Here is a 19,395-nt window from a genome sequence, read left to right on the forward strand (position 1 = left end):
GTCACTAGCTGACAAAGATGTGGATGCCTACTCGGTCATTTTATTCAGGTCAAATCGTGCACAAATTTTGATTGTGTCAGACGTTTCATCCCTGCGTGCAAAAATTTTGCCTCCGTTCGTCCAAACAAATTTCCAACGTACTTCCTTCTTACGGGCAATAGTTGCTCCCAGCAGTTGTTTGTTGCCGTAAGTCAAATGTTCATTGACATAGATGCGCCCGCTATCAGTGAGACCAAGGTCCTTGTTAGATAACTCGTGCTTTCTAGCCTTAGAAAGAAATGCTTGACGCTTATCTCGGCGAACAAAGCTGACCAAAATGTTGGTTTCGCCTTTAGTGCTTGTGGGAATTTTGTGACACGTGTCTAAGTCGGCGATAGGAACTTGTTCATTGATGGCCTCGCCAAGTTTCTCAATTACTTCTCGGGGTTCAATATCTGACTTCACACCTTTGATCTCTAGGTTGTTTAGGCGTCCGTATTGTTCAAGTTCTTCCACTTTTTGATCCAAGCGTTTGTTTTCAGCTCGAAGATTTTCGTTGCAGCTTACAAGATCAGCAATCTCCTTTCTTAGGGCCTTGATATCAGAGCTGATAACTTTCATCTCGTCACAAGTGTCGCTGCAGAACTTCAGGCTATCCTTGACGGACCGCAGCTCAGCCCTCATCTCACGTTTGAAATCTTCTAAAGCCTTCATGATTTCTTTTTCTTTCGACATGGCACAAGAACAGCAGAAAAGCAAATAAGCAAAAGTTCAAGTTTGGCAGCAGTGCGCAACAAACTATGCACTGAAAGAGTGGAACAACGGCGCCGTGTGTTGTGGAGAGGTGCCCTGCGCAGGCGTGACCCCGCTCGAACTTGTAGCGTTGGTCCCAGCTGTAATCCAGACCCAAGCGACTCGAGATAATGCAGGTTACCAAAAATACATTTTTGGGGGGAAGGGGGGGAGGGCGGTAATGACTGAATGACAAGCACATGGAGTTTCGCTTTTGGAGATAAGCTGTCAAGTTAGAAAAAATACGAATAGCACAAAATTCTTGGTGAAACTACAGCAGAAACGCATTCTCAATGATTGATCGCAGATTCGGCTGTTTTCGTTTTCCTCTGTAGAAATGGCACATACCCAGAACGGGGCATTAAATTCAGTACAATGATGTTTATTTACCAGATATTTCTGGAGAGTTTCCTGGACAAAAGATACTCAGGCAGCTTGGTTCAGAAACCACTGCCATGGTTTGCTGCAGTCAAAAACGCAAGAGTTAGAGAACAGCGAGCATACCCGCTAAATGCCGCAGCACCAAAAAGTGAGCTCGCTACCCAAAAATACGGACCCAAACCTACACGCGGCCAGGCGAAACGCCCGAGCGAAATATGTATAAAAATATCTAGCAACAAAGGCGAACACGGTATATACGGACGCCGCATTCTACCCCTACAAAGTAGGGAAAGCAGAACACAAAGTCGTGGCAACAGTCATTGGCTCAGACATTAAGGAAATCATTGCGCGTCGGCACGGGATTGCACGGTCACTGAAGGACAGGAAATGGTTGTTGCTCTAGCAGCCGCGGAGGGTTATCGAGCAAACAAATCTCTAACTATTCTCACAGACTCAAAAAAAGCCATGCCGCAATTACACCAACGGCAGGATAAGCCATAAAGCGCTCCAAATTCTCCATCGTGCAGGCTTACCCAAATAATCAATTAAACACACTATATTGTGGAAACCGCGACACAGCGAGATAGAAGGCAACCAAAGGGTTGACGGCGTCGCTCGAGACCACACTAACCAAGCACTCTCAAACGAAGACCCGGAGTACTTCTTGAGTATAATCCCGACGTACTCCGATATTCTCAATTACTACAAAGGGACGAGACTAAAATAACCGCCTCCCCATAACATATTAATTCAACAAGAAGCAGTCTACTGGCGGAAACTGCAAACCGGAACCTTCCCCAATTGAGATATCTGAAGCAAAATGTTCCCTAATCAATACAGGGACATCTTCCCACGGTGCGGTGCCACACCCATCCTATATCATATCACTTGGGAGTGCGACAGAAAGAAAGCATTCCACGGGATCAAAAATCCGAGTGCGGAGCAGTGGGAGAGCTTGCTCTCCAGCGATAACCCGGCCCTCCAACGAGTAACAAGTGAAGGCGGGCTAGTTGGTGGTTGACAATGGAGTGCATATTGCAACCGCGCAAAACGACAAGGGACGAAGAGAGGAAAGCACAGGACAAGACGTGGAACTTCAACTAAGGTTTACTGCAGGAAAACCACATTTATACATGATTCGTAATCACACCTGGTAAACAGCCGACACCATCACATTATGCAGGCACGTGTGCGCGCGTGGCGCCTGTTAGCATCTAGACAGTCGAATTGTTTCATGGATAAAAATACTGAAGTGGAGCTGATTCAACGGTTATTTTCTTTTTTTTATGCAGTAGGCTTCAAAAATTTTTCTTCTAAGCTTGGTCGTCAATTTTTTCATGAAAATTGTGTCGCGGAACCTGGGCATGCAGTTACGACAATGGCGACAATGTTTTGCCAGTTCCCCGCCCCCCGCCAATGATTCAGCGGCTGCGCGATGCTCCTGAAGTCTAACATTCAGGCAACGTCCAGTGTGCCCTATGTAGCAATTCCCACATGTGAGAGGTATTTTGTACACCACCCCAGTTTTGCAGGGAACGAGCCTGTCTACGTTCTTAGTGCGGCACTCATTCTTTTTTCCATCTTCCGGCACCATATTGCACATGCCCGAAAGCTTTTTGGGCGCCGGGAAGACCACCGGGACATTACATTTCATGGCCACTTTTTTGAGGCGATGGCAGATCTGGTGGAAGTATGGCATAGCCACAGGTCTCCGGCGTTGCGCTTCTTCACTTGGGCTGTGCTTCGGTGGGCATCGAGCTTCCTTGGCAAGGGCTTCTATCACCGAGGTGACCATCTCTCTAGGAAAACCAGCACTACTCAGACGTTGTAGATGAAGTCACGCGCTATCATTTATTTCATGTGGCCAAGACTTATCAAGAGCAGCGCGCAGGCAGTTTTTTGCTATTCCCCTTTTAATAATCTTTGAATGAGCTGACTGATGGTTTCAATTACTTTTTTTTTGAGCGAGGTTGATACCTCGAACACACCTGGGTTCCACTAGTACTAGTGACAATACATATGTCCAAAAACGGCAAGCATCCTTGCGATGGCAACTCATAGGTGAAGTTCAACCCAAAGGCACACTCACTGAAGATTTTAAGGATTCGGTTCACTACTGTAACGACCCCTTCTGGAGATACCCCTTTCAAGAAAATGGCATAACCGTCAACATATCTAAACATCTTAGCCGAGTGGGCTGTGTCGAGGCTTGCAGCGATTCGCTTGTCACAATATGATAAAAAGATGTCACTGAATAATGCGGCATTACATGAACCGATGCAAACACCATGCTTCTGAATGAAATTCTTTCCCTCAAAACTAACTATGCTCGAAGCAAGATAAAAACGGAGCATTTCTACAAAGTCATCCACACTCAAGCCACATGCGTTCTGAAAAGCCACCCAGCCGTAGTCATCTATGGTATCCTTTAAAGCACAAAGCAGTTTGTCGTGTGGTATAAAATAAAAAAGGTGAACTCTTTTTACTATGTTTTATTCTATATAACTATAATAACTATTTTTTATTCTATACCACAAGACAAACTGCTTTGTGCTTTGAGTAACACACTCAAGGATTATATGAACGTCACGCAGGACCTACAGCAAAATTTCCTCTGAAGTAATCAGCGTACAAAACGCGGCCTCAAGGAAAATGAAAGAACAAATGCAACAATATGACTTCCTCAACGATGACGTTTCACTGCGTGTGGCCGGTGAAGACGCCTTCTGCTTTGAGCATTCTCGGAATCAGTAGAGGTGAAAGGCAGCTGAGAAAAGGGCGAGTAGCCTGTTTCAACCAATAAACTTTTTTTCTGGTTTCAATTATGGTGTTTAACGTCCCAAATCTACTGAGGTAATTATGGTCACAAACTGAGCTTCTAAAAAATGCATTGGAGAAGCTCTTACCGGAGGAGATTAATGAAGCGGTGCCCTTCAGCCATGAACACAATGCACTCATTTTCAGAAAAGCCTTTCATAACCCCGACAAGGCATCAACGAGGACAGGTGACACCAGTTTTTGCAAACTAAGCGCATTTCAAGACGTCGTTGGTTTGAAACCATGGTAGATCCGTGCTCTTGAAATTGGAAGTTACTCAGCTTTGAGCTGATCATCATCATCAGCCTGACTACGCCCACTGCAGGGCAAAGGCCTCTCCCATGTCTCTCCAATTAACCCTGTCCTGCGCCAGCCGCGGCCACAATATTCCCGCAAATTTCTTAATCTCATCCGCCCACCTAATTTTCTCCCGCCCCCTGCTACGTTTGCCTTCTCTTGGAATCCACTCCGTTACCCTTAAGGACCAGCGGTTATATTGCCTTCGCATTACATGCCCTGCCTAAGCCCACTTCTTCCTCTTGATTTCAACTAGGATATTATTAATGCGTGTTTGTTCCCTCACCCAATCCTCCCGCTTCCGATCTCTTAACGTTACACCTATCATTTTTCTTTCCATAGCTCGCTGCGTTGTCCTTAACTTAAGCTGAACCCTCTTTGTTATCCTCCACGTTTCTGCCCCGTAGGTGAGTACCGGTAGGATACACCTGTTGTATACTTTTCTCTTGAGGGATATTGGTAAACTGCCATTCATAATCTGAGATAACCTGCCCTATCCGCTCCACCCCATTCTTATTCTTCTTGTTATTTCCCTCTCATGATCTGGAACAGCTGTCACTACCTGCCCTAAATAGACATATTCTCCTACTACTTCCAGCACCTGGCTACCAACTGCGAACTGCTGTTACCTTGCTGGGCTTTTGAACATTACTTCGGTTTTCTGCATGTTAATTTTTAGCTCCACCGTTCTGCTCTGCCTGTCCAATTCACTGATCATGCTTTGCAGCTCAGTCCGACACAAATAGCGTCTAAACGTCTCCACCAAGATTAATATTAATGTAAACTTCCAAACTTAGCAGAACTGCCGCCGCGGTGGCTGAGGGGTTATGGTGCTCGGCTGCTGACCCGAAAGACGCGGGTTCGATCCCGGCCGCGGCGGCTAGAATTTCTTTGGAGGAGAAATTCTAGAGGCCCGTGTACTGTGCGATGTCAGTGCACGTTAAAGAACCCCAGGTGGTCGAAATTTCCGGAGCCCTCCACTACGGCGTCTATCATAGCCTTAGTCGCTTTGGGACGTTAAACCCCATAAACCAACCAACCAAACTTAGCACAAATGGCTGTAGTCATGTTTTCAAACAAACAAAAAGAACAAAAGCGAACGTCTGGCTCTTTTCTGAAATCAGCTACCGCCTGAAGAGCGGCATTCAATTCCGGAACCTCGTCACATGGCGTGACTCTGTGCCAAAGGTACATTGATCACGTCACACGCACAATATTTCGTATCTCTGCAAACCCATGACGCACGCATGCTGAAGACACGATACAGCAATGATGGACGACATCGTTGGCTTTAAAGAGGAACAAAATAAGAAAAAACCCACCGCAAGCGCGCCCTCGGAGCAGTCATTACGGTCCTGCGTTCAACAGCTCCGGGACAATCATTGAGCCCTCTCCTACCTGGCACAGGCAATAGTTCTCCATGGAGCATCAACATTGTCTCTCGCGTTGGCGATGTATCTTCTGCTGATCTGTTCCGACCGGCTACCATGCCAGGTGCCTCTACCCACGTAGTCATATCTATTTTCTCTGGCCTTGTTGTAGATGCATCCACCCTCAGAGTGTGTCACGCACATAGGGACACGCACATTCTTCAGTCCTCTGGATACCAACAACTTCCTTCGTTTTACCTGATGCGTTATTTCTGTGAAGTTGCGGCCTTTTTCACGACAACGTACATACCGCGCAGTTTTGTTTTGTTTTTTTGCAAAAAGAAAAATTAACAAACTGAGTCAGTCATGCTCCTTGCCGCCGCTATCCTAATTTTCTGGTGCTGGTATTATGCTGTTTGCTCTTCATATTTTCTGATATCATAACCAGTAACTAAACTTGACTGAACTTTCAGCTAACCACCACCGCTTTCTGCATTCGGAAAAATGAAAAGCTTTGTTTTGTTCCTGACAAAATTTTGATAGTGAATTTTTATGGCTCACGGCCATCTGTGACCATAAAGCGAAATGACACAAGCTAAATTCATGTAGTGAAGGCGGGGTCAAATACATATTTACCAAGCACTTAGCCTTAAAGAAGCCGAGCACAAGGCCATGGGGAAGCTTGTCTCCATTGTATTTCCTGTGAATATCCGGTAGTCCTAGGGATCCAATCTCGCACCTCCTGCTTTCGACGCGGGTACTGAAACCACTTAGCCACCACAGCGATCTGTTCTTAAAAAACTGCAAACCTTTCACAATCCTTATCAGTTGTAAGGCATTAAGGAAAAAATTCAAGGTTCTATGCGAGGTAAGAAGCTTTTCGGAGGGCACGACTGAGCAAGATTTCGTGCAGACTGAACTGGCGTTTTTTTCTCCAGACAACTATGCTAATCCTGAAAAATCATTGATCATTGTACACATATGGTTGCCTCACTAACAGCGTTCTACCACAGAAGAAGAAGTGCCACACATCATCCTGAAAACCATGCGAAGCTAAAACCAATCTGGCAACCTATGTTTTTTAGAGAACAAATGACACAAAAGTGCTGCAAAATTTAACGCGTTCGAGCAGTAGTTAAGGAGAACAGAAAACTGGTCGAATTGGTGTGGGTTCATACTTTAGCAGTGCGCTAAAAAGAGGTCAAAGCGAGAGGCATGAGACAATACAAGCCCAGACTATCAAATAGTTTATTATTCTCAGAAAGAGAAGCTATATAGGAGCCAGATACGGCGAAAAACACAAAACACTAAAAAACTCACAGCTGCATTCGTTCCAGAAGATAGCCTGGGCGGTGTCAACTATGAAGGGTTGTTGCTCTAATGCCTTGTTAGGTTAAAGTGACTCGCCTTTTGTGTGCACGCACGAGAAAGATTGTCATTTTGTGTTATTCTCAGCAACTCTTACTTAGAATAATAAGCTAGTTGATAGTCTGCGCCTGCGTTCTTTCAGGTCTCTCGTTTTGACCCTGTTCATCGCGCTGATAAATTAGGAAGCAGTAACGCTTATGCTGATCGCTCAACTCTATGATGCGGGCTACCCATCCAATCATGCGAAAGTGGGTACCTCTAAGACGTGTGATACACAACTAATTACTTGTCGCCATCAATACAGAACATAGTTTACACGCATGGAATCAACATAAATGAAGCGACAAGTATCGTCGCAATCAAAACTCGCATGAGAGGTTGGCGTTGTTAGCCCATATAAGTAAGGAAGCTAGCTGTTCTCAGACAAGTGCTCCCAGGTTGAAACTAGAAAGCCGCAATTTGCTCGTAGTATGATATTTTTTTTTTTTGAGAGGTGCTTGATTCTGGATTGTAAATTCGCAGCCAACTATATGCAGCGGCACTGCATTGGCATAGTCATTGCCACGCGTCTTATATGTTGTAATTGGTTATTCGTAATGTATGAATACGCTTGAAGTCTGATCGGAAAAAGAGACAGGCATGTTGCAGCGAATCGCGGACTGCGTTGAACAAAACTACGAGAGATATGCCTTAAACGGGACACGTTGCAATAATAATGACTCTTTGACGCTCTATTCCGCCATGTGTGACCGCTTCTAGCTCTTGAGAAGTTTACGCAACATCATGAACATAATTTTAATAATGGTTTTTTACTCAGGGGCCAAACGCGTCGCCCAATAGCCTTCCATCAGCCCTGTTCTGCGAAGGGCTCAACTAAATCATGACGTGCACTCTAAAAAAAAAAAACAAATACTATCGCAAGCATTCTGTGCATATCTAACACAACGGTGGCCGCGTGCTGTTATCAAGGAAAGTGTATGTTTAGAATCTTCGACTCATGTGTTAATATTATTGCACTGGAGGGTCATTCGATCAGGGGCGGCAGAACAAGCTGCACGTTTAAGTAATAAGCAGAAAACGCATGTTATGCCTTTGAATACAATACCGATTTAATAAGGTGGTGTTCATTCTCTGCTTTCACGGCCCGTTGTCTTGAAAGGACGAGCCCGGCATGCTCGAGTCGTTTCGTAGTGTAGAGTAGTTCTTTAAACAACACGGGCAGAAGCAGAAGCGGAGACGGGCAAACTGGCTCTAAGGGCCCTGAGAAAAGAAACATCAAAGAGCGTCTGACTCCCGTACAGTTTGCGCTGTTGTTGAGGGCTTCAAAACCGTCCGGTTGCTTAAACACCAACAAACTACTGACCGCCAGCACTTCACCCCTCATATAAATGCGAAATTAACGTGTCCGGCTAAATACAATCTGAAGTTCAGGCGCCGCAATAGAACGTCACGTTGTTCGCTTAATGACGAAATGCAACCTCACAAAAGAAGTTTCGATAGATACGCTGAGGCTCAACGCAGTGGAAGGTATAGAGTTCTGAACGAGGCAGTATTGTAGCGAACTTTCACTCCGTTGAAACACTTTCTTTTACATACTTTTCTTCACTCTACCGCCAAAGTGAAATAATTCGAGCAATTATTTCAATTACATTTCAGTACAATCGCTCATGAGTATGAGCGCCATATTGCAGCCAAGATGTGCTCGCGCTATCTTGTTTACTTTGCCTTCCTGGGGCTTCATTTCGGCAAGCACACGCGCAGGAAAACCTGGCAGCCACTCTAAAAGCAGTAGATCAGCATTGATTTGCTTCCCGTTCCGTTTAGTCGCCCTTGCACGTCTCCTCATCAGTCAGCAGCTCAGCCTGCAAACGAGGCTCCGAAATAACGCACACCCGGGGCAGTATTCTTATCGAGTGAATGATCGATCCGCATCGTACGCTCCGTAAGGAGGAAAACAGGGACGCGCGCGCTGATGGCGCCAGGAGAAATGCCCGATAGCTGACGTCCCTGCCTGTCGCGTACTCCACATTTCTTTATTCTGCTTGAGATGAAAAGCCTCCGTTCCACCCATTATTCCGTTCCTTTTTGAGCACGTCTTATTCGTTTGTTTCTTGTCTTAAGAACTTTTTGACATTGGACGACTCCCTTCTGCCTACTGCGTTTAGCTTGATAGGTTGTATTTTCACGCCCTAATTATTAAAAAATAAATACAATTCTGTTCGTTGCAGTTGCCGTGCAGAGCAAGACGCACCTTATACTGTATTCCACAGAAGGCGTTTTACGCAGACTAAATTTAAAATCCTAAAAACGCTGGATACTTTGAATGCAAGAGCTATAAAAGCCTCATCGAAAAACCAAGAAAAAGGCAGGCACACAATTCGCAGGTGGTAGATAGTGTACGGAAAGTGCTCCGGAAAAGCATCTGGGTCTGAGAAGTGCCGGCATCAAAAGCTTCAAATTCTCCAGAATTCCAACGCATAATGTAGTTATGTGGGCCTGTGAATTATATTCAGAATGGTACTCTAGTGTGATGGCGAGTGACTGCGCTTGAATTTAAATGTTATTTTAGATGAAGGCTGATACTGAAGAAAAAATTATCTCCACGGCGTTGAAAATGCGCGAAAATTTTCAAATACGTTGCCATAGCTTCCAATGAGACCCTGCCTATACCTGGTGCCATTTTTAACGGCCGAACAATTCTAAGCCTTTCCCTTTCTTTTAATTCCATGAAAAAGATCGCCACAATAAACATTTGTGCTACGCGAGCGCTTGTTTTAAAAACATAAAAAGAATGTGTCGGTATTCCTACTTGGCGTATTTTTATCGTTGCGTTGAAGCACGATCATGACAAAAATGACAAACAAACAAAAGTAGAGGCCTAATTTCGAGCACTTGTCCGCTCTGGCATCCTCTCCGTTTAAGCCTTCATTAATACGCCACGTATGGTGCTGCAAACCGGAAGCAGGTAGATTTACTGTTTGCGACAAGAGTCCTTAGGCAGTATCTTCATTGTCGACTAGGAAAGAAATGACTTGCTTGACAAATTGAACACAACCTCAATGCCTATGAGTTCTGCGCAGAACTACCGCAGCAGATCACTCTGTTGCCGCGCGCATCCTTTTTCAGCACGATGCATATAGGCATCCAAATGTGAAGCACGAGTACGAAGAAGGGCACGGAAGATGAAGTTTTGCTTTTCGGAATGTCGGAGCAATGGAAGAGAACAACTGGAAGCGCATCCACAACTCCGCTAGCGACTCCTGACCCCCGGACCATCTGTCAGGTTGGAACATGGGTCCGCTAATGTCCACTTCAAGCTTCCGTGATTGATAGAGGAGGTAAGAAGAAATAGCAGAGCCACCAAGTTTGGTGCCGTTCGCAGAGTTTGTAGTCGAGGGACAGGAAACATCCAATATTTCAGCCAACCCTACTTTGTGATTAATTGGCCGCCAACGTATTTCAGCTGTCACATATAAAGCAGAATGCGCAAAGTTCGCTTCCCCCCGAGCAATCAGCGCTAAATTTCGATGCGCAGGTCACACATGATAGCTACTGCATAAACAACGTCTATACTGTTCTAGATTTTGTGCACTTTACACTTTTCAGAAAGAGACTTCGCTTTGGCAGCGAAGTATAAAAGCAATAACACGCTGTTTCTATTGCCCTCCAAGTATGGTTACCGTCCTACACTTTTTTAAGCTATCACAAGGTCTCAAGGCAGTGAGGATGGTTGTATTAACTGCTTGCGCTAGCTGCTACAACGTGCGTCCTCCAAAGCGGACTAGGCTGATAACTTTTTTGTCTCATTCCGCTGTTGAACGCCTTTTTTTTCTCCTTGTGCGCGACATTACTCGTGCAGCACAATCTTGCGCAAAACCAAATTCATTCTATTATGCCCTCATTTGAAGATTTGTGCACGTTGGTTGTTGTTCCAGGTTACGTAAGCCGCGTACCTCTGGTCGAGAAAACAGAGCCAGATGTCAAATCTTCCGAAGCAGCTTTAGTTCGCGAAAAATGCGTTGCACGAAAACAACATCGCTTCGCTGTTCTTTTCAGGAAAAGCAAGCAACTACGATCTGCAGCGAACTAGACTGCCACTGCTTTGATGTCAACAATACAGTTCGAATTGCTCGTGGAGCTATAATTGTTACGAATCAAAATGGGTGCTTTCATCACGTTAAACACAGGTTCACACTGGTGCTATGATCCACAACTCCGCGCAACCGCTCCCAGAACGCTTGCTCCAACAGACAGTCGCCGTCCACCTGTACACAACTCAGCAGTCCACAACTTCACTGGACTCCAGTTGGGTTGTCAAGTATTGACTCTCCTGAATAGCCTGTTGGCATTCCTCTTGGGCTGGAGCGAGCAGAAGAGGGCACGAGTAGCGGTCACTTGACAGTGGCTGAGTGCCTGCATTAAACATTTCTTGTAGACTATATAGCGGGAAGAACTAGAAATAGTTGGTAGCTCGAAGTTCATGAATGAGGCGTCATACCGCTTAAAAAAAAACAACGCAAAGAGAAAGGGGCGATCGCTGAAAAGCAGCGTGTCTGTGAGCTGGTTCCTCCGAATTAGAATTCACGTTTTCTTGGACAGTCTGAGTGCTATCTTTTAAATTTTTACACGATCTTGCAGAATGCGTTGACACCTCCACATAAGTGGGGTTTCAGCCGTACTTACCACATCATGACCGTGGTTGGGTGTCATTGTTAAAGGGCTCTAGTCAACTAGTAACCGTTATCCACCTGCTGAGGTGGATTTCTTATCGTGTCTAGCCAGAAAGCCGAGAGGCACAGGAGGAGTAGCTAGAAGAAGTTGAAAAATTTTCTCATAATGCGTAGACTTGTTACGTATGCTGTGAATTCACAACTTTTTGCTTTCTGCTAAAAATCGCCTTTTTTTTTCCAGCCAGCAGGTGGCTCTGCTTCTTTCGTAGTCTGAACACCCGTGACAGTTCAAGAAGTTAGCGTCGGATTCGTCAATAACATTCAGGGGCTGTCTTTCTTGCCAGAGAAGCATAATATCCCTGCTGATCCTCGCAATTCTGCCGTTATGCCAGAGCTTGAAGTGGCAATTCATTTAAATTATTCTTTCTTGTTCTTTGTGGATTTTATAGCTGCTTACTGTGCTTCAAAGATTTCACCTGAATAAAAATATTGCTACTTGAAAAAAATACTATTTTCTGAGAAAAAAAAAACATAAAGCGCTTTATTGAAAACAAGCGCCACTTTTGGAATTATTTTTTATCTCACCTATTAACCACGTCAAAATTGCGAAGCTCATTTCCATAAACCCAGAAAATTTACGACAAAAAAATAGCATCGCACGGAAAGCAACGTTTGGAAAGAAAGAAAGAAGAGAGAAGGTAAGAAAGAAAGAAAGAGAGAAAGAAAGAAGGAAAGAAGGAAGGAAAGAAAGGAAGAAAGGAAGAAAGGAAGAAAGAAAGAAAGAAAGAAAGGAAGGAAGGAAGAAAGAAAGAAAGAAAGAAAGGGAGAAAGAAAGAAAGAAAGAAAGAAGGAAGGAAGGAAAGAAGGAAAGAAAGAAAGAAAGTAAGAAAGAAAGAAAGAAAGAAAAAAGAAAGAAAGGAAGAAAGGAAGGAAGGAAAGAAGGAAGAAAGAAAGAAAGAAAGAAAGAAAGAAAGAAAGGAAGAAAGAAGGAAAGAAAGAAAGAAAGGAAGGAAGGAAGGAAGGAAGGAAGGAAGAAAGAAAGAAAGAAAGAAGGAAAGGAAGAAAGAAAGAAAGAAAGAAAGAAAGAAAGGAAGAAAGAAAGAAAGAAAGAAAGAAAGAAAGAAAGAAAGAAAGAAAGAAAGAAAGAATGAAAGAAAGAAAGAAAGAAAGAAAGAAAGAAAGAAAGAAAGAAAGAAAGAAAGAAAGAAAGAAAGAAAGAAAGAAAGAAAGAAAGAAAGAAAGAAAGAAAGAAAGGGAAAAGGAAAGAAAGGAAGAAGGAAAGAAGGAAAAATAGAAGGAAAGAAAGAAAGAATATAGGTGACTTGTTATCTTTGTTCACACACTTTTTTTATATTTGAGAGTCATGTGTAAAAGTGGTCACATTTTGCACAAAAGTTTGTAAATATCTACTATTATTTTCTAGTGCTACTTTTAATCATCTAATTGTTATCCCAGGCATGCTGATCACGTCACCTTCCCTTTCCTGCCAAATTTTTTGCCTCGTCTTCCTGCATCACCACAAAAGAAAGCCCTTATGGTATAAAAAGAGCAGATGCCATTGCTGGTACTACCTAAATTAATTTGGTTGAAAGAACGTTACTACGCTACGGCAGAGACAGGGACTAACCGCGTAAGGAGCAAAGGGCAAGCGCATACGAGGTTAGTCCTTGTCTTTGTTGTAAGCGCAGTAACGTTCTTTCACTCATGAGCCACTACCATCTCGCCCAACTTGCAGCTTTACTAAATAAATTTTGCTTAATGCAGAATGATTTCATCCCCTTTACGGCGAAAGTTGGTACTGCGACGAGCTTTTGTATATATGAAATATGCATGCAGCCTAGCCAAATGTTGTTAAAAAATTCAGTGCATATGCGTGGACTAAAACCAGTAAGAAAAGAACTTTCTGATTCGAATTGAATGACATAGCAAGCGGCTTCCCGGCTAAATGTTAATCACAGTTATTTGTTTTGAATTGAGGCGCGCACTAAGTGATTCTCTTCATTTTAAGTTCTAAAGCCAGATTTAACGTAGTTGCTAGAGTACAGCCTTGAGAACTTAATGCTCATGAAATATAAGAAAATTTCATTACGGACCTAGGCTTATAGCTAACCGTTTTTGTTGTCACAATTGGAGTATATATCTACAGCATAGACAAAAATTTTGGCTTAGAACTTAAATTTGGTTATTAATTATGGTTACTGAGAGTCGCAAAAGGAGATCAAAATGAAAAACCTGCTAAGATTTCTGCCGTGATATAGGGCTTGCAAGTTGATAAAACATGATACAGCGTCTCCAAACGTATGATTTGGAGGCATTCAGTGTCCTATCCTACTAAGATTGTGGACTACACGCCAGAGCACATTGCATTAGAATCAATCTGGAGTGAACTGGTTAGCTTGAAAAAATGACGCCGCGGGATAGTTTTCCATACTACTAAACATAGCCATAATTTCTGAACGAGCGAATTTTCAAAAGTGAAGTCGTTTATGGTGTAATTTTCTTTTCACATATCGTAAGATGGTCCCACAGCAGTGAGAATACCCATAGATTTTACCCGAGTACGCTTGCAGTTTTCTCTTAATTATTGTCAAAAATGCGCCGCATTGGTTTTCTTTAGCAATGTCAACTACTCTGTACTTGTGCAGGATGAACTTTAAAAATAACATTCCCCTACGCGTAGTACTGCTAGGCCATTCCCATCAATATGCTCATACCAGTATCTTACAACATTTCCCCATTGCCTCAAAAATAGAATTAATGTACAAAAAAAGCTGTACTGGGCGGCAATTTCTATGGGAATGCGAACTTAAACGTACCCTTTGGATTGCGAAAACTGAGATTCTTCTTTCTTGTAAACTTCACCCTGAACTGAATGACTGCCTTGCGACCGAACGCATTCGATAAACCGTTTAGGTTATCAAACCAGCTTTGCAAATATGGAGCCGCTCATGAGTGCTTCAATGTGCTCTAAGCACACTCAGCTTTAGACGCTACTGTTAAAGGGCTTAGGACTCATACAAAATTAAAGACTAGCTAAAACCTAAACTCAAACTGCCGACGAGTGTGGCGTTTATACAGCTTTATGACGCCCGTTAGAAGAGCCGAGTTTCAACGCCCGTTAATATGAATTTCCCTGAAAAGGCCTGCACGTGGACGTTGAAAAGGAAATTAAAATGAATTCGTCGTAACAGTGCCTGAAATCATTACGGCTGACAGCTTCAATGCGCTTTGAACTGAATTCTCTACATTTTATGAAACTATTGCTTAGTTACAAGAGCGGTTTCGTCATAAACTATAGTTGCGACATAGCTTCACTCGACTGCGTCCTGTTTTGGTTAGCGTAAAGCCCGTCCCTTGAAGTTCGTAAGCTACATTTGAAACGTAATTGTGCCTTGCGAAATACTAGGTCTGAAAAGCGCAGTTTGCGCTGCTGTTATGCTCCCAGCTGGGCTCAGCTCGGGAAAGGCTTAGCCTACGCTAAGCTTATTAACTTAGCGCAGCCTGTGGTCAGTATGTGAATTTAGATGAAGTTTAACTCGGGAGAGAGCGCTCGAATTTTCGTTAGAGTCGTACGAAGTTTAGACTGCCGGCGGTAGGAATACATATGATGAAGTTTGCTGGTCGCTGACTATGGTCGGAAAAAAAATGTCATTTCGGGAGCTCTACGGTTTGTGTGAAAAACATTTATTGCATACAATAAATCGAGGTTAGTAACGTGGACCCTCATTCCAGGATCGCTTTGGCTTGTGCCGCTAATTGTGCCGGATTCACAAGGCAAAGCTTGTCTTCCGGGTGTCGGCGGGACAGCGCCCCCTCCCAGTCTTCAATTGACGGGGTATTGATTCTCGCAATACCTCGATTGTTTTGTAATGCCCATACCATCTCACAGAATTAAGACACTTCGCCGCAGAAGTCGCAGTGCGCGTCGCACAAACTTGGGAACATATTGCCGCGAATCTTTGTAGTTCATTCTTCAAGGCTGTCGGCATGCTACTTTATCGCTTTTTGGGGGGATGAGAGGCACGACCACATTTATCTCGGTTGGTCGCACCCAGGCGAAGCCGATTCTACGCTGTTCCAGAATGTCGCAGTAAGTATGCACGCCTATCGCGAAAGTTTGCTATCAGCTTTAAACTGAGTGCAGCTGAGAACGGCAGGCATTCCGTTCGAGTACCGACGAGCACGCCTATTGCTACACCGCCGTCGAGTCATTCAGTTCTTTACGGCCGTAAGCCACCCCAAATAAAGAGGTCCGCTTAGAAGCCATTACCGCTGTCTTCCTGCTCGCCAGACTGCAGTCACCACTACCTGACATATAGTTCATCACTACCACTAGGTCACCACTACGAACATATAGTTGAATTTGACTGGATTGGTATAAATATTTGATTGCAATTTCGTTAAGATGCCCGCTTCCTCTCTTTTGAGATTTTTGTCTGGTTCGGCGCATACTTTTCCTGCTAATAGCTAGTGTTGAAGTGCTCAATTAATTTCCTAAAGCTAAACAACGGCTCTGAATAATTGTGGTCCTGAGAACTTTGGGGGAGCAGGGCGAATCGTGCGCCGACAGCGGCGTGAGTGCCTTCGTTTCCAACATCCGCAGAGTAACCTGGGGTCTATATCACAATGGACTTCATATCTTTGTGTTCTGTACTTTTGAGTATTCTATTTGCGTGTTTACCAATTTTTCCTCTGGTATAGTTCCGACATGCTGTCTGGGAGCCTGTAATTACACACGAGACCTTCTTGGAAACCATCGCCACAGCAACCATCGCCACCTTCACCTGGCCAATTCACCATACCATGCACGGATGCGGCACGGAGCGCCATGGCTCCTTGTTCACAAAATTGTGAACAAAGGAATCGTACCGCTCCCGGAACGTCATTCTTTTTCGACCATGGTCACTGACCAGTGAACTTCATCAGTCTTGATTCCTGACCAGACGATATGCTGTTAAGTCATCGACTAAAGTTAAGTGCTGCCTTTCTTAGTTCCCGAAGTATTTTCAAGTGAAAATTTTCCTTCAGATGTTATCCGCTAAAATATTTTGGGCGACTGGTTCAAACTTTTCTATATATGTTTTCCGACCATAGATCTAACACTGCAGAGTTTTTATGCATAACTAAAAGTTCCTCATTATATTTTTTTCTCGGCGAATGAAACAGGTCTCTCATTTCATCAGTAGAGCCTTAGTAGGCGGCATGCCTTGGTCTTGAAGCATAGAATGCAACCGTGCCACCGCGGGATGCTGAAGAGAGAGTGAGAAAATTAAGGAACGAAAGCTAGGTTAACCAAGCAGGGTCCTGTTGGCTAGCCTAGACGTAGGAAGGAGGATTAGGGGAGGGAAAGAGAAAGACAAGAAGAACAAAACATCAGTTCAATTCGCAGTGTGGAAAGTGTTAATGCTGTTGTGTAATCTGGGTGTAGTCTATCGAACATTATAAACCTGAACGTTACTAAATTAAAATCAGGGAAACAATATTTTTCACAGCCTCGCCAAACCATTTCAAACCCCACAGCCTACACAATATTAGAAAGGAATAAGCCTCACGCGAACCTCCTTGGCCCTTTGAGGAAGTAATGAAGATCGCATTTTAAAAATATCCTAAATTTAAAAAAACGCATTGTGAATATATGGTTTCATTTATTACATATATCTTAATTCAAAGGCTTTACAAAGTGCAGTGCTTTGATTACCGGTTTTGTTTTTGAAGGAAATGATTATTCATTATATAGGTTTTTATTCGCCACTTTTCTTGTTGAAAATCATAATATGTTGAATTTCGACGAGGAAAGCAAAGAATCTGAACCTCCCATCGCGCTGAAACACGGGCCTTCTTTATTTCTTTATTGGGAGAAACAAAAACCTCTTTTTTCATGTTTATTGAATGTTTTCTTGCTGTTATGTTTGGCTTGCAGCTTTACTGATGGTAATCTTTTGTATTCATGTACGAGCTCTCAAAAGGAAACAGAGACTGGCGGTTTGCGCCGACATCGACGGTCGCCGAAATTCGTGTAAACAGCGTCTGGCGTTCTTGAGACCGTAACCATCTGCTGCCGTTAAAATTGCAGTCATTTCACTCGCACGCTATTTTCTTTCCATTTAGCGCGTGTTCGCATTTGCCATTTTTCACAGTCGTCCATTATTCACAGCCCCAGAGTGGCACACTAACAAATATTGAATGCGACATATGTGTCTTGAGCAATAACAGGGTCTGCCTATAAACAAGACAAGTGACCACAATTTAAAGTGGCGTGAGTAAAGTGTTTGTGCCGTTTAGTTTTATTTCTTGCTTGCTTATTTGTGCCGTTGTGCAACTCAATCTTTTTCCTTTTCAATTTGGGCTTGGGGTGAGGGATTTTCGCGTTTGTGTCCGCCTTATTTGCTTGCCTCTGTGTACGCAATTGTTCAAGCACGGTTTTCCGTGACCCCTTTCCAGTTCACTGGAAAGAGCGAAGTTTTACAGCTACATGGCTCTTCTACTATATAGCTAATAACGAGATGAACACATTTCTGGCTATTGTACAGACACCACATTGTACTTCTATTATCATCTTCAAGATTGTCCTCGACTCGCGTCATTACCTCGCTAATAAGTGCACCATAGCAGGTTAGCGTCTGCCTTTAAGAAACGGTTCTTAGAACAAGATAGACGAAAATCAGTTAGCGGATGATTGAAATTTAAAACATTGGAGGGTAAATTTGGGCTCTGCCTTAAGGGTATGAGGCAATTGTGTTAATGGGTTAATGCCGATATATGCGGATTCGCTTATTATATACCTTACATTCATATATCGCTGCGTGTATTAATACCACTTCTGTCGCAATTGTGCAGAGGTTTAGCGATGCGCCACTTCCTCCCCAGGTGGCTGTTTTTAACACAGAACCCGGTTGTGTTTATGAGACCCAGTTTCCTCTGCCAGTTTGCTCTGCGGCAAAACATGAACTGCCACCTGTCAAGGTGGGAAGTTTGGTCACAATCTGATGGGCAGGATCCACCTGTCACTGAGGGCAGGCTGTGATGATGTCACAAAGTCATGTGACCTAGGGGGAAGGTGGGCCATCTGCTTTCTAAATTTTCATTCACAACGCCACCGCCGACGCCGAATTCTCTGTAGAGCAGGTTTCAACGCGGTCTTGGCGCGAGATGATTGTGCTCACGCTTGAATCGAATCGCGGAAGAAAGCTTTCACATTTTGAAGAAAAAAAAAAGTTCGTGATATGTGAGAGACCCGTCGTTTCCAATTAGTTCTTTTAATTTTACGTGTAGGGAAGTGTAGTCTGTGCCCTTTTAGAATGCCACTTTAGCGCAGCGCTGGTATTAATTGGTTTCGCCATGCACCTCCTATGCAGGAGATGTGGGGTTCTATCAGAATAACGCAGGGTGCCCAGTGCTTTTCTAAGGGGTTTAAGCTTTCTCCTGTCGTATTCCTCGAGTTCTCCGGTGGGAAGTGGTTGAGAAAATCTGCCTTTGATCTCACCTTGGCCATAACCAATATGTTAGCCGTGGAGATCCTTTATCCCAGTTCCACTTGCACCATTGAACAAGAGATTTGTATTAAACTCTGGTAATTATTTTTAAATGTATCGCAGCACATCCCCCCCCCCCCCCCCCCTAGTTTCACATCTTCCTCAGGCTTCACGAACGAAATAGAGCTATAATAAGCCGTGCTCAAACTGGCACATTTATGCCTCATTGTGGAAAATACATGTAAACCC

Source organism: Amblyomma mixtum, chromosome 5, assembly GCF_055824585.1.
Source record: "Amblyomma mixtum isolate Tamu chromosome 5, ASM5582458v1, whole genome shotgun sequence".
NCBI classification, from domain to species: Eukaryota; Metazoa; Arthropoda; class Arachnida; order Ixodida; family Ixodidae; genus Amblyomma; species Amblyomma mixtum.